This window comes from Thamnophis sirtalis, unplaced genomic scaffold, assembly GCF_051295495.1.
Source record: "Thamnophis sirtalis isolate CommonGarterSnake01/CBP01778 unplaced genomic scaffold, rThaSir2_p1.2 scaffold_3, whole genome shotgun sequence".
Taxonomy (NCBI): Eukaryota; Metazoa; Chordata; class Lepidosauria; order Squamata; family Natricidae; genus Thamnophis; species Thamnophis sirtalis.
Window position 1 is genome coordinate 166469540 of NW_028261383.1, and position 14320 is coordinate 166483859.

Sequence of the window (14320 nt, forward strand, 5' to 3'; positions counted from 1 at the left end):
TTCAAAGGCCGGCAACCCTGGAGGCTGAGAGAAACTGACGTACAAAGAGAAACCAGAGCATATTAGGTGGGTGAAGGATTCGGAAAATGCCCACCTCTCTAAGAAACGAAAGTATTTGGTCCACAAAAATACTATCCTTAAAAAGTACAGATTGCTCAGGCACTAATTCTACAGTTTTTCAATGTATAAAGTATTTATGCCCCCATAAATAGAATATAAATGCTGTGATTTTTTTTCTGATTAGAATTAAATAGGGGTGTGGAGCAGTGGTGGGATTCAGCCAGTTCGCACCTATTCGGGAGAACCGGTTGGTAACTTTCTAAGCAGTTCAGAGAACCGGTTGTTGGAAGAAATCTCCTTTTGTTTTTTTCCCCACTTTACAGGGCTATTCCTGTAAGGAAGGCAGGAAGGAAACATTCTGGTGTTATTTCTAGCCTAATCTTTATTGACCTGCTTACAGAAACTGCCTCTCCGGTTAACCCTTATTACATTGTAACAGCTAAGGCGAAGCGCCCATCAACGTGAATGACCTTGAGTTGGCCACGCCCACCCAGTCACATGACCACCAAGCCCCACCTACCCAGATGGTCATTAGGGCAGAGAACCGGTTGTTAAATTATTTGAATCCCACCACTGGTGTGGAGCCTGAGGGGGTCAAAGAGGCCATCTGTGTCAAAATTAAAACCCTCTCTCAACAGGGTGCGGGGGAGGGGGTAACATCTTCTATCTCCAGTCTACAACACAGTCCTTTCAACAGTTCCAAGAAGGCTTCGCATCCATTTGCACAACTCAGGTGACCCTGACGACACAGATAAACCTCAGGTGGCCTTGACAACTACAAGAATGCAAATGACAGCTGTCTGCAAGGAGTATAAATCCTTCCATTCTTCACCACCCAGTCAGAGCTGAAGAAGCTTCTTGGATGAGAAGAACATCTTCAGAGAAAACATCAAAAGTCCAGTTCCCTCTTGAAAAAGCACCTTTGGGACAACTGCTGCTAATCCATATTGGCAAGCTTGGAATAGGTAAAAACCAGTGGTGGGTTTCAAAAATTGTTCGAACCTACTCTGTGGGTGTGGCCTCCTTTGTGGGAGTGGCTTGCCGCCCATGTGACCGGATGGGAGTGGTTTGCTGCCCATGTGACCGGATATGAAGATGCCGACGACACTTGTCAGAACCACCTTAAATTACCTCACGCACAGCACTGGCATGCATAAGAATATGATGTAAACTTGTTTTTTAAAAGGCATCTTTGGTTTGCGTTAAAACAACTTCAACACACGCAATGTTCTGATTGCACCACAAACACAGTAGTCATCCTTACCTTTCACAGAGGCACTGAGTTTTATAAATAGGAGCATGATAGTGTAGAATAATCATATCCAAGGACCAGTGGTGGGTTTCAAAAATTTTTGGAGCCTCTTCTGTAGGTGTGGCCTGCTTTCCGGGTCCACTGGTGGAACCTCTTCTAACCGGTTCGGTAGATTTGACGAACCGGTTCTACCGAATAGGTGCGAACTGGTAGGAACCCACCTCTGGTAAAAACACTCTGGTCTAAAATCTAGATTGCAAATATCTGGACATCCTGTAGACAGCAGCAGAGGGAAATTTCTGTTTTGGATCTTTGCGGACATCTAATAGTCATCTGAATATTTGTAGATAAGACCTGGTAGCCCTTAGCAAGATGGGAAAGGGAAAGCCAATACAGAAAGTGAACCTCTGGTCACAAAGAAAGGTTTACACTTCTGCCTTGATCTAAACCTGAAGCTCAAGATGAGGATTTTCATATTCATTTCTTTCACAATGAAATAGTTATAACCATTGAAATTCCGCTTCTCAAGACCAGGTATCAACAACATAGGATAACGGCTTGTAGGATTGTGCAGAAAATTACACAAAGTATTATGTTACAAGCAAGCAATCCGTATCCTCCTCCTTCAGATTAAATAATAAACCTCCTCACTGGTGATGAGATTAAAAGGCAGCCAGGGAGCAAAGCACAGTGTCACGGCTGCTTCACTTAATAACCAAGAAAGAAACCACTCAACTCCATTTTGCAGAATTAAGAGTACTTTTACTGATTATAAGTAAATAGAAGCTAAGCAAAGCTGGATCTGAGTAAAAGCACGCGCAAGCAGTAGATATCAATACATGACCCATGCCCCTCCCCTTGGTAACCCCAGTCCATAGTCCAATCCAATATCTCCACAGCTGTCAGGTGGGAGACATCTTCAAAAATCATCATCAGGTTGGTATGCCGGACGGACAGTTGGCCTTGGCGGGAAACTCCCTCCTTGCCACATGCGCAGTAGATGGTGAGAACAACTCCCAATTAACAGTCCTCCTGTATAGATTATTTCCCACACCCAAATACCATGCCCTCCCTCCCCGTTTCAATGGCAGCCGAAAAGCAAGCAGCAAAACAGAGGCTGACACACAGCTTTTCCAAACTAAAGGTCTGCCCTGACTTGAATCCCAGATGAAAGAATAACAGAAGAGATCATTGTATATAACTTAAAGTACTGGGGATATAAATCAGGAATAGGTTGTACTAATGTTCTCCAATTTGAACTTCAGTTCTCAATAATCTTTAATGAAGAGATTAGTTGGAGCTGTACTCCAAAACATATGGAAGACACCAGGCTGCCCACCTGTTGTGACTCGGTAGGAGCCTTTGGAGCTATCAGACTGACACAGAAATCTTCTGTGAGTGGTTTCAGGATGCTCACAGGAGAAGATAACAAGCAGCTGGGGCTCGTTAAGGATCTCCTGTGGATAAAAGACTGATGGTGCCACGTCTTAGTTGCAGAAGTCAACGTCGTTCCGTCGTTCATTCGTTTGTTAGTTCCGTTCCGTTCCTGTTCTAGTTCGTGTTCATGATTCAAAGAAGAACTTGGATAAGTGATTTGCTTTATGTAAACCTGGTTTGCTGTGAGAGTTTGTTTTTGCATTTGCTGTTTAACTTCTTGCCAGAGAATTTATCTGTTTATTTTGAGCTTGCAGCCAGCTTGAGCCGGAACTGATAAAGACATTCCTTTGAAAGCTGTGTGTGGCTGTCGTTTCTGAACGAGCAAAGATGGGGGTCAGAACACTACTTCTTGTCAATTCTGTAACCACTGAATTGCAAGGGTCCCAATCTTCTGCGGTGGTGGTGATGGGGAGCTTATTGGAAAGATCAACAGCGTGTTGCCTAATGCAACTCTCTGGTATGTCAATTATACCAAATTTCTGCCAAGGGACAGCATAGAGAGCTTGAAAGCATTCAGACTTTAGGTTGTTCTGATTGTTTTGACCATGACAGCTTTCGGTAGGTATTCCAGCTTTAAAAAAAGGCACCTTAATACAGGTAGTCCTTGACTTACAACCACAACTGAGCCCAGCATTTTTGTTGCTGAGTGAAATGTTTCTTAATTGAGTCTTTTTACAACCTTTCTTGCCCCAGATGTTAAGTGAATGACTTCAGTTGTTAAATCGGTAACCCTGTTGCAGTGGTGGGTTTCAAAAATTGTTCGAACCTACTCTGTGGGTGTGGCCTCCTTTGTGGGAGTGGCTTTCCACCCATGTGACCAGATGGGAGTGGCTTGCCGCCCATGTGACCGGATATGAAGATGCCGGGGACACTTGTCAGAACCACCTTAAATTACCTCACACACAGCACTGGCATGCATAAGAATAGGATGTAAACTTGTTTTTTAAAAGGCATCTTTGGTTTGCGTTAAAACAACTTCAACACACGCAATGTTCTGATTGCACCACAAACGCAGTAGTCATCCTTACCTTTCACAGAGGCACTGAGTTTTATAAATAGGAGCATGATAGTGTAGAATAATCATATCCAAGGACCAGTGGTGGGTTTCAAAAAAATTTGGAACCTCTTCTGTAGGTGTGGCCTGCTTTCCGGGTCCACTGGTGGAACCTCTTCTAACCGGCTCGGTAGATTTGACGAACCGGTTCTACCGAATAGGTGCGAACTGGTAGGAACCCACCTCTGTCCTGTTGCTATGTGAATCTGGCTTCCCCATTGACTTTGCTTGTCAGATGATTGCAAAAGGAAATCACGTGACCTCGAGACACTGCAACCGTCGTAAGTGTGAATCAGTTGCCAAGCGGCTGAATTTTGATCATGTGACCATGTGGGTTTGCTGCAACAGTCATAAGTGTGAAAAAATGGTTATAAAGTCCCCTTTTTCAGTGCCGTTGCATCTTTGAAGAGTCAGTTGTAAGTCAAGGACTTACTGTTGTATGTCAAGGACTGCCTGTAAAAGAGAGAGCCGAGGTGGCGCAGTGGTTAAATGCAACACTGCAGGCTACTTCAGCTGACTGCAGTTCAGCAGCTCGGCTGTTCAAATCTCACCGGCTCAGGGTTGACTCAGCCTTCCATCCTTCCGAGGTGGGTAAAATGAGGACCCGGATTGTTGTTGGGGGCAATATGCTGACTCTGTAAACCGCTTAGAGAGGGCTGAAAGCCCTATGAAGCGGTATATAAGTCTAACTGCTATTGTTATTGCTAATATTAGGCTGGGACCAGAATCCTGAGTCGCTGATGTGATGATCATGTGATTGCATCGTGGTGGTGGGAGAAAGGTTGACATTTCTGAAGTTACCGTTTCTTTCCAAAAATGGAAATGACAGTGCTTCACTCTCTTGTCCTTTTAATTAGGCACACTGGCTCTCTCTCCAATGCTGGAGTCATAATATAAAAATTGAAAAGGAGATGGGGGAATGCCCAGGAAGATGTATTACAAAAAAAACCCTGGTCACTGGGAACTAGATAATATGGTGCGACCCAGTTTATAATGATTAGTGGCTACAAACAAATCAAAGGCATTTTCCAGCTCTTAAACATTGCCTATTTCAGCATGGAGTGCCAAAAGCATGTGCATAAAGCACATGCGTGCATGCGCACACCCATAATGCAATGGGACCCCCGCAACCTCTCCGCATGCACTCATGACCCCCTGCAGGGGCTCCGGCCTCCTGCAAGCGCTAGGTGCCCCCGCATGCTCCCTGCCCCCCCGTGCATGGACGACAGAGACCCGAAAACCAGCTGGCTGGTGGGAGGCGTGTGTGCATGCACAGCAGAGCTGAGCTGGGGCGACAACTCGCGTGCCCACAGGGAGTGCTGTGTGTGCCACTTGTGGCACATGTGCCATAGGTTCGCCATCAAGGGCTTAATGTTTCTCATTTTAGTAATATAGGTACTTAAATATAGTAATATAGGTAGTCCTCAACTTACAACAGGTCACTTGGTGATCAAAGTTACAATCTCACTGAAAAAAGTGAGTTATGACCATTTTTCACACATGATCACTGCAGCACCCCCATGGTTATGGGATTTACATTTGGACACTTGACAACTGACTCGCATTTATGACGGTTGCAGTGTCCCAGGGTCACTTTTGCAATCACTTTTGCAAGAGCCAAGGTGGCACAGTGGTTAAATGCAGCACTGCAGGCTACTGCTAGATCAGCAGGTCAGCGGTTCAAATCTCACCGGCTCAGGGTTGACTCAGCCTTCCATCCTTCCAAGGTGGGTAAAATGAGGACCTGGATTGTTGGGGGCAATATGCTGACTCTCTGTAAACCGCTTAGAGAGGCCTGAAAGGCCTATGAAGCGGTATATAAGTCTACTGCTATTACCTGACGAGCAAAGTCCATGGGGAAACCAGATTCAGTTAACAACTGTGTTACTAATTTAACAACTGCAGTGATTCGCTTTACAAACGTGGCAAGAAAAGTTGTAAAATGGGGCAAAACTCACTTAACAAATTTCTCACTTAGCCACATAAATTTTGGGTTCGATTGGGGTCATAAGTTGAGGACTACTGAATAAATGCTTATTTCTAATTATCTGGCCAGAAATGTATTATCTGTGTGTTTCGGAAAATATAATATTTTCTATCAATCAAAGTATGCAGCAGTTATTATCACAAATATTCTGTGATATCGTATAATAACAACTTGTATTGTTCATATCATAGTAGGGAATTCATTAGTAATTAATTGATAAGTATACAATGTAAGATATATTTTCTTTTTCTTCTTAATTTGTATTTTTATTGTATTATACTTTCATTTCTTTCATTTTTAAAGATTGTTTTCTTACAAAAAATATTTTAAATGTTTTTGTTTATATCCCACCCTTATTATTTTTAAAAATATCTTTAAATTATTTATTTAATCTCTGAAGGTGGCAAACATACCTAATACCCCTTCCTATTTTTCCTATAACAACAACAATCCTGTGAGGTAGGTTGGACTGCGTGAGACTGACTGGCCCAAAACCACCCAGCTAACTTTCATGACTAAGGCAGGACTAGAACTCAATTTCCTAGTTTTTAGCTGGTGCCTTCACCACTAGACCAATGTGACTGAATAGTAACCTAAGCAAAATTATGAAATCATATTCGGTTCCTCATACTTTGGGGGATGGGGAGTGGGTGAGGTCATAGGACTGTCCAGAAAAGTATACACATATATTTTGTGAAATACATGATTTCTCAATATTTGAATTTAAGGGAAGATGGTTCTCAGGGGGAGTCATTGCTTGAATTCCATTTCTCAATGTCTAATAATAATAGGGAAGATGTGATTGAGGGAGATAAAATGCATGGAAAGGAAGAGTGCATGGATTATTAACTGCCAATTACCTCCCTTCGACCAATTAGATCGCACAGATTAGGCCTCCTCCGAGTTCCATCCGCCAGTCAGTGCCGACTGGCGACTACGCGGAGGAGAGCCTTCTCAGTAGCAGCTCCGACCCTTTGGAACGATCTCCCCGTGGAGATTCGCACCCTCACCACCGTCCAGACCTTCCGCACAGCCCTTAAGATCTGGCTATCCCATCAGGCCTGGGGATAAAGATTCTAATCTGCCCCACCCGAATGCTGAATGAAAGTTGTGTTTTATCGTTTTATTTTTTTTCATTCACGTATTGTCTTATGTTTTGTCTTGCACTTCCCCTCCCATGAATTGTAAGCCGCCCTGAGTCCCCTCAGGGAAAAGGGCGGCCTATAAATAATAAATAAAATCTAAAAAATCTAAATCTAAATGGAAAAGTGTATGAAAGAAGAAACTTCATTTATTTATTAGTTGTCCTGATTTATTAACCAGTACATCGTCATATAACAATACTAGCAGTTGAGAAATAAGAATGTTTCCTCATTCTCTGCAGAAACTTTATAACCAAGACTTGTGGTATCGCCTTTAAACTTGTAACGTTCCCGTGGTTCGCCCATGAGGCCAATGTTGAGAAAAGACAGGAGACAACCTTTCTCGGGATGGAGCGACCCAGATTGGGGTCTGAGAGCCCCTTTTATTGAGATAGGACAAAGGCAGGAGGAGCAATAGCATGTGAATAAAAACAGCCTGTAAAAGTACAATTTCTAATCTACCGCTCAGTCTATATATGGTCAAATCCTGGTCGTCAATGGTAGGGCCCATATCAGAATGTTATGTTATGCACTATCAGGATGTTATGGCGTTCTAGGAATTTGTTTTCTCCTGTGTGATTCAGCGTGACTCTGCAAGCCCTAGTATGAACTGGGCCATGGGGGACACACACCTACACAAGGAACTATATTACAACATAAACTTCTTTCTCATTATTTCTAGTCAAGTGGATATGCTTCAGGGCTGGGTTTCGACCGGTTCGCACCAGTCCCTGCGATCCGGTTGGTCGCCGAACCCGGAAGTAAGTAACTTCCGGGAACGGCGAAGCCCCCCCCCCACGCCCCCGCGTGCCCGCACACCTGCGCCCGCTCCTTACCCGGTTTTTTCGAATTTCGCGCTTTCCACGCATGCGCAGAACGTCTGCGCGATCCTCCAGGAGCAGCTGGAGCATCGCGCAGACGCTAGTACGCATGCGCGTGCTGCGCATGTGCGCGCGCACGCTGCGTGCGTGCGCGAGGACACCACGTGCGTGCGTGAGGACGCCGCCGGCCTCGTTCCAACCGATCTGGTTGGAACGGGGCGAGAAACCCACCCCTGATATGCTTCCAAACAATTTTATTTTTTAAACAATGCTTTTTGGAACCCATCTGAACATAAAGATGCTAGAAGTTGGTGCTATGTATCATGCAATCTCATCATCATCAATGCACAATAAACCTCAGTGTCTCAAAGGTGCTTTTTTTTAAAAAAAAAAGTAAGTAGATGATGATTTTTTGTTGAGGAAGAGGTTTCACTTCTCTTCCAAGAAGCTTCTTTAGTTCTGACTGGATGGTGGCGGAGGGAGGAATAGGAGGATTATATTCCTTTTTAGTCATCTTATTATTAGCACACTCTCTGAGAGCAGTTGAGGCTGCTTGGGGGTTTATCTGTGCTGTCAGGGTCACCTGAATCAGAGTGCAAATGGTTGCGGGATCTTCTTGGAACTGCAGAAAGGACTGTGTTGTAAACAGGAGATAGTTGATGTCATATTCCTCCCACTCTGTTGAGAGGGGTGGGGCTGTTCAATTGAATAGATACAAGATGAAAACCACATGTTGCAGCTGTCAAAATCTTACCCAGGTCCTCACAGTGTATGGTCTTCTACACTATGATCACATTTGAGGAAGAGGCAAATTGGCTCTTTTTCCCACTGATTCAGCTCTCTATCTGGGTAGCTTGGTGTGGGCATGAAATAACTCAAGATAGTCATGCCATAACTATCTTCCTAACTGTTTTTTGGTCAATTTCTGATTTCAAGATAAAATTAGCTCTTATAGCGTTAAACGGGTAAATGTTTTTGTTTATATTTGTTCCAACCGAACGTTACTTTTAAGAAAGCAGTTGTACGTCTTTTTTTCATTTTATTTGAAAATCTTATGTGATGTTTACATTTTGTACATTCTCAATATATTCCTTCTTTTTAATTGTTTTCTTATAATAGATTTTTTTTTCTTTAAAGAAAGTTAAATTATAAATAACTGGTATTTACATTGTATCAGAGGTGGGTTCCTACCAGTTCACACCTATTCGGTAGAACCGGTTCGTCAAATCTACCGAACCGGTTAGAAAAGGTTCCACCAGTGAACCCAGAAAGCAGGCCATACCTACAGAAGAGGTTCCAAAATTTTTGGAAACCCACCACTGCCACACACACACACACACACACAGACTGACACAGAGAGAAAGACAAATAAATAAATAAATAAATAAAAAGAAAGAAAAAGAGTGAGAGAGAGATGAAAGAAAAAAAGAAAAAAGGGACAGAGAGACAAAAGGAAGGAGGGAGAGAGAGAGAGAGAACACATGGCCGGCAAGCCACTCCCACCAGGTCACGTGGCCGGCAAGCCACTCCCACAAAGGAGGCCACACCTACAGAGTAGGTTCCAAAAATTTTTGAAACCCACCACTGCATTGTATTATCACTTCTATTGCCTACAGAGTGAGGATTGCTAGCCTTTGACCATTCCACAAAATTTTACTCAAGAATAAAGAAGTCATCTAATGTCCAAATAAAAGCTTTTTCCCGCTTCTATGAAAGTGACGATTGGCCTGCTGTGCAGTTCCGCTCACTCAGATGCACATGTAACGGTGGTTTAGTGAGTTTATTGATATTCCCCAGCAGTTCCCTTCATCAAAAATCCAGAACTGTTCCAATTAAGTCCAGCCAAAAGCAGACCAATGCTAGTCCACAGAACCAACGGCCAATGAATCCACAAGGCACTTGAAAGTTTCCCAAACAGGATAAATCCACCAGGCAAAGTTAAAACCACAACTCAAGAGTGTTCATGAAGCAAGAAAAGTTCAGATTTCACAAAGCACAATCCAAAGTCAAGACACGTGTTCAAATCCAAAGCAAGGCAGGAATCCCCACGACCAGGAAACATACAGCTCAGAAATGAATACGTTCTTCCCAGCAGCATCTCCATCTGTCTGCTGTGCTAAATAGCCAGCTTCTGGTGCAGCCCATCAAGAGGGATGAGGCTGCCTCCTCGGGAGGAGTCAAGCTGACCTTCACTGCTCCTGCCTTTCTCTGCCCTGATGAGGTGTAGGTGGCAGCTCCACTTCCCCCATCTCTGACTTGACTACAGCTGTGTGCTTTCCCCACCTGAAGCCTGGGGGCTATCCTACTGCAGCTATGCTTCAGTCAAATCACTCTCAGCCGGCTGCTCGTCCATTTTCTCTCCCATCAACCACTACCCTCCACTTGGACTTGAAACCTCTGCCTTGGAGCCATTGGGCAGCCTTTCCTGACGTGCCTGGGACTGGTTCATCCTCCTCCAAACTGACATCCAGAGAGGCATCTGGGGAACTGACTGGGGGAGTCACCACAGCTACCTGGAAAGGTGAGTGGACTGGATGTTTTTTCCCTCCCAGGCTTAGCTCTCAATAGCAATTGTTGATGTGTTCCTGGCCTGCTGCAGTGACATCATTCTTACCTCAAAATGCCCAGGGTTAGTGTAGGGACAGGCTTTCCTGACCACTCTTTACGGGATGCTCAAGTAGTTAGCAGCCAGCATGAGTTTTCCCAATCCTTCTCATCGCATCGTATCTAAAGAAGTCAGAAATTCCCAACTTCTTTTTATTGGATGCGCTCATATCTTTGATACTTTATTCAATGGAGTTTTATATCTGTTGCCAAAACTATTTCTCTTAAGTTTTTTTTAAAAAAATATAGAAATAGGTTCTTAATTCTGTTTCCAGTGATGTGCAAACGGAGACAACTAATAGTTACCACAGAAGAGAGGGGTAAACTTTTTAAATAAACAACTGAAGAGTGACTGGATGAGGAACAGAATAACAGGAAGACTTCCAGACAGAAAATGAGAACCAGCTGTGGGATCCCTCAAAATCTTTTATCGTGGTCTTCAGGGTGAATGGCCTTCTACAGTATGATCAAGTTTGGGGAAGACACAAACTGGCACGCATTGGGTTCAGTGAGAAGCTGAGGAAGAAGGGGGAGATCTGGCGGTAATTATTTAGGTGTCCTACAGAGTCAGACTTCAGGATGGGCACCTTCGAGTGGAGACCTTGAATAATGGAAAAAGTAAATGTCTGAAGTTCTACCTCTTTCCCAGCTTCCAGACTGTAGTCCCAGTTTTCCATACAGGATTCTTGCCTGGTAAATTGAAATTCTAAACGCAAATAACACTGGATAAGTATATTATCAGGGCTGATGAGATGGATGATTAATGGCCTTGCTTCTTTCTATATGTGCCTTACAAAGTAGAACAGTTGTGTGTTCAGTTGGCTGAGTGGCAGCCATTTCCATTTGGATTCAGCCAGCCTTTGTCCAAGGAGAGTTTTCCAGCCCTAATAACATAACAACAACAGGAAAAAGCCTTCTGCAAACAAGTCACCTTCCCCCCTCCTCCCCAAGATGGTAGTGAGAGTATGTCAGTCCAGGATCCCCACCTTTACCAAAAGGTCCAGGATCAGTGTCACAACAGGGTGCAATGGTCAAGGTAAGTCGTGTTCAGATTCAGCAATGGACTCTAAAGCATCTAAAGGGAAAGGAAAATCACTTTTCACTGAAGAAAAGCTTCCAGCCAAAAAGTGCAAAACAAGCTTGGAGAATCATGGACGCAAACAGCCTCATGTGCAGGAGGAAAGAAAGATCTTAGAATCTGAGATGAGAGGAGGAGGGGAAAGAAGAAGAGGAGGAGGTGGTGGTGGTGGTGGTGGTCAAGAGGAATCAACTCTTTCCATGGGATGAGCTTGGGAATCATCATAAGAGATACCAATCTCTTAAGATATTCACAGTACGTAGGAAGTTTCAACCATGTTTTCTTGCACAGATTCAGTGATTCTAAGTATGGTGCATTATCATCATCACCTAATGCAGCTGTCCACAACCTTTCTGGCACCAAGGACAGGTTTTGGAAGAAAAATTATCTTCTGCAGACCAGTGTGGTGGTGAATGGCTTCGCACGCAATGTAGATCCTGTACAATGTGTGGTTGAAGCTTCTCTCGCTCACCTGCCACTTCCGCAGCCCAGTTCCCATTTGTGCAGCCTGGAAGTTGGAGATGCATGAAAGATCAACAAGAAAGAGAGGAAGGCATGAAAATAGGTATATACAGACACATAAATGTCCACAGATCAAGTAGAACGATCCCAGACTTTCTCAGGAATCGAATGTTTTGTATATTATAGGGAAGATGAAGAAATCTTTTAGGAGATCTGGCTGGAACCTGTCTGAGGGCCTCACAGCATTAGGATTGAAATCTTAGCTTAAAAATTGTATGCCAATGTAGCAAATCTCCAAGATAATCAAGCAAGGACATCAGGTAAAGTAGGACAGAACTAAGAAATAATTTCTGAGAAAAGTACTATTCTGTCTCAGGACTTCCTTTCTTTTCTCTAAAATAACAACAGTCCCAGTGACACAAAATACCCAGAATGAAGTCACAATTAACAAAAGGAGACTCTCAAGATTGAACAATTAAGGGCACCAAGGATGGCTTTGTTGTTTTTAATCACAACAAACCAAAAGCAAAACATAAGTAAGATATTATTTATTTATTAAATTTAAGAATCACCCATTTTCCTAAATGATACAGGTGTACGAACAAGTACAGTGGCCTGGAGGTGAAACAGTTCTTAAACATTTCACCAATAATATAAGAAATGAGACCTGTGCTGAACTGGACAGTAATGTGGATTATGTAAGAACACAAAATCCAGAAGATACAACTGAATCTGAGTCTCCCCTTCTTTTTAAAACATTTTTTATACAGATACTATTTTAGTGACTGTCTCATTTAACAATCATTCACGGCTGATGAAAAAGCAACCAATTCTCGCATTGACTACATTTCCAGGTCTGTGAAGCAAAGGAAAGCTGAAATAAGATCATAAGCACAACTATGATTTCACAAACGACCATTTTGCGTAAGAACTGAGTTGCTGGGTCCCATTGTGGTTGCTAAACAAGGAATACTTATAGCAGGTATCTCAATAAAATGGAATATGTTTTCACACATAAATGAGCATATGGACCAGGGGTGAAATTCAGCAGGTTCTGACAGTTTCTGGAGAACTGATAGTGGAAATTTTGAGTAGTTCAGAGAACCAGCAAATACCACCTCTGACTGGCTCCAGAGTGGGATAGGAATGGAGATTTTGAAATATCTTTCCCCAGGAGTGGGGAGGGAATTGAGATTTTGCCCTATCCTTCCTCTGCCACGCCCACCAAGCCACACCCACAGAATTTCACCACTGATATGGACACATATAAAACCCTCATGTCCAAGTCAGATAAGGAAGTTCTAAATAATAAAATCAAATACACAGTACAAGGTCAACAGTTCTTTATTGAATACCAAAATTATACAAATACTGTGTCCTTATATCAAGTTCACATTTTGAATGTGTACCCTCCTCCCTTAAATCTGGATCCCATTACTATGCCAAGCAGAAAGCCATCCCCATTTAATGAAAAACAAAGAAGTAAAAAAAGCTGAGGCCATCCAGATCCTAGTGGGGTAGAAGTGTTGTAGTGAGGTACATTTTTCATTTGGATAAGAAATTAAGGGGTGGATTTTCACAGGTCAGCGGAGAGCCAAGCTCTCCCAGAAGGTATCAAGTTTCTAAGCCAGGGGCTCAATTGTCAATTCTGCTTTGCTAGATGTTCCACCTTGCATTCACACTATTTTGAATTACAGCTGGGCTAGGAGGAAAAGGCTGCAGTTGCTAAGCCACTAACAACTGCCTACTAGAATCATCCAACCATTATTGTTCCTTAACAGGCCTTCCATCACTGTAGTTTGGTGATGCTATAAGCATGCTTCAAGTCATTAGTGAGGACATGACCTCAGTTTCTCCTCAGATGCTTATAAGCAGCTGGCTGCAAGAAAGTTTGAAATAGCTGTGCTGACAACAATTCTTTACTAGTGAATTTCTCTTTTACATGCTATTAGGACCTGTTTTGCATCTGGCCACCTTATAGTCAGCTTGTGAATTCAAAATTAGTAAGCCAAGAAGAGCAAAAAGCTCAGGCATTTTACCCATTAAACGGGAGCAGCATGACACTCAGTGGCATTGGTTTTGAAGAAGCACAGGTCAATTACGTTGTGTGCATTTGCTCCTCCCCAGAACCTGATAACTATGAGCAGCAATAGGACAGTCAAGTTCAGCAAAGGACGTATCCCTTTATGCCACAGTTCAATTTGAGTGCTTCCGCTTCCAATGTTGTACAAGCCACCCTCCACTTCAGAATTCTTCCACCCTCCTTTGCCCTGTGTTCAGAAACAGATCTTGACATTGCGCTTGTTCTACGGATGAAGTTTGTTCCACAATTGGGAAGGTTTATTTGAATACCCCTCCAAGTAATAAATCCGTGACCCATCAAAACCGCGGTCCACAAAAGCGCGATTGATGAAAGCGCGCAT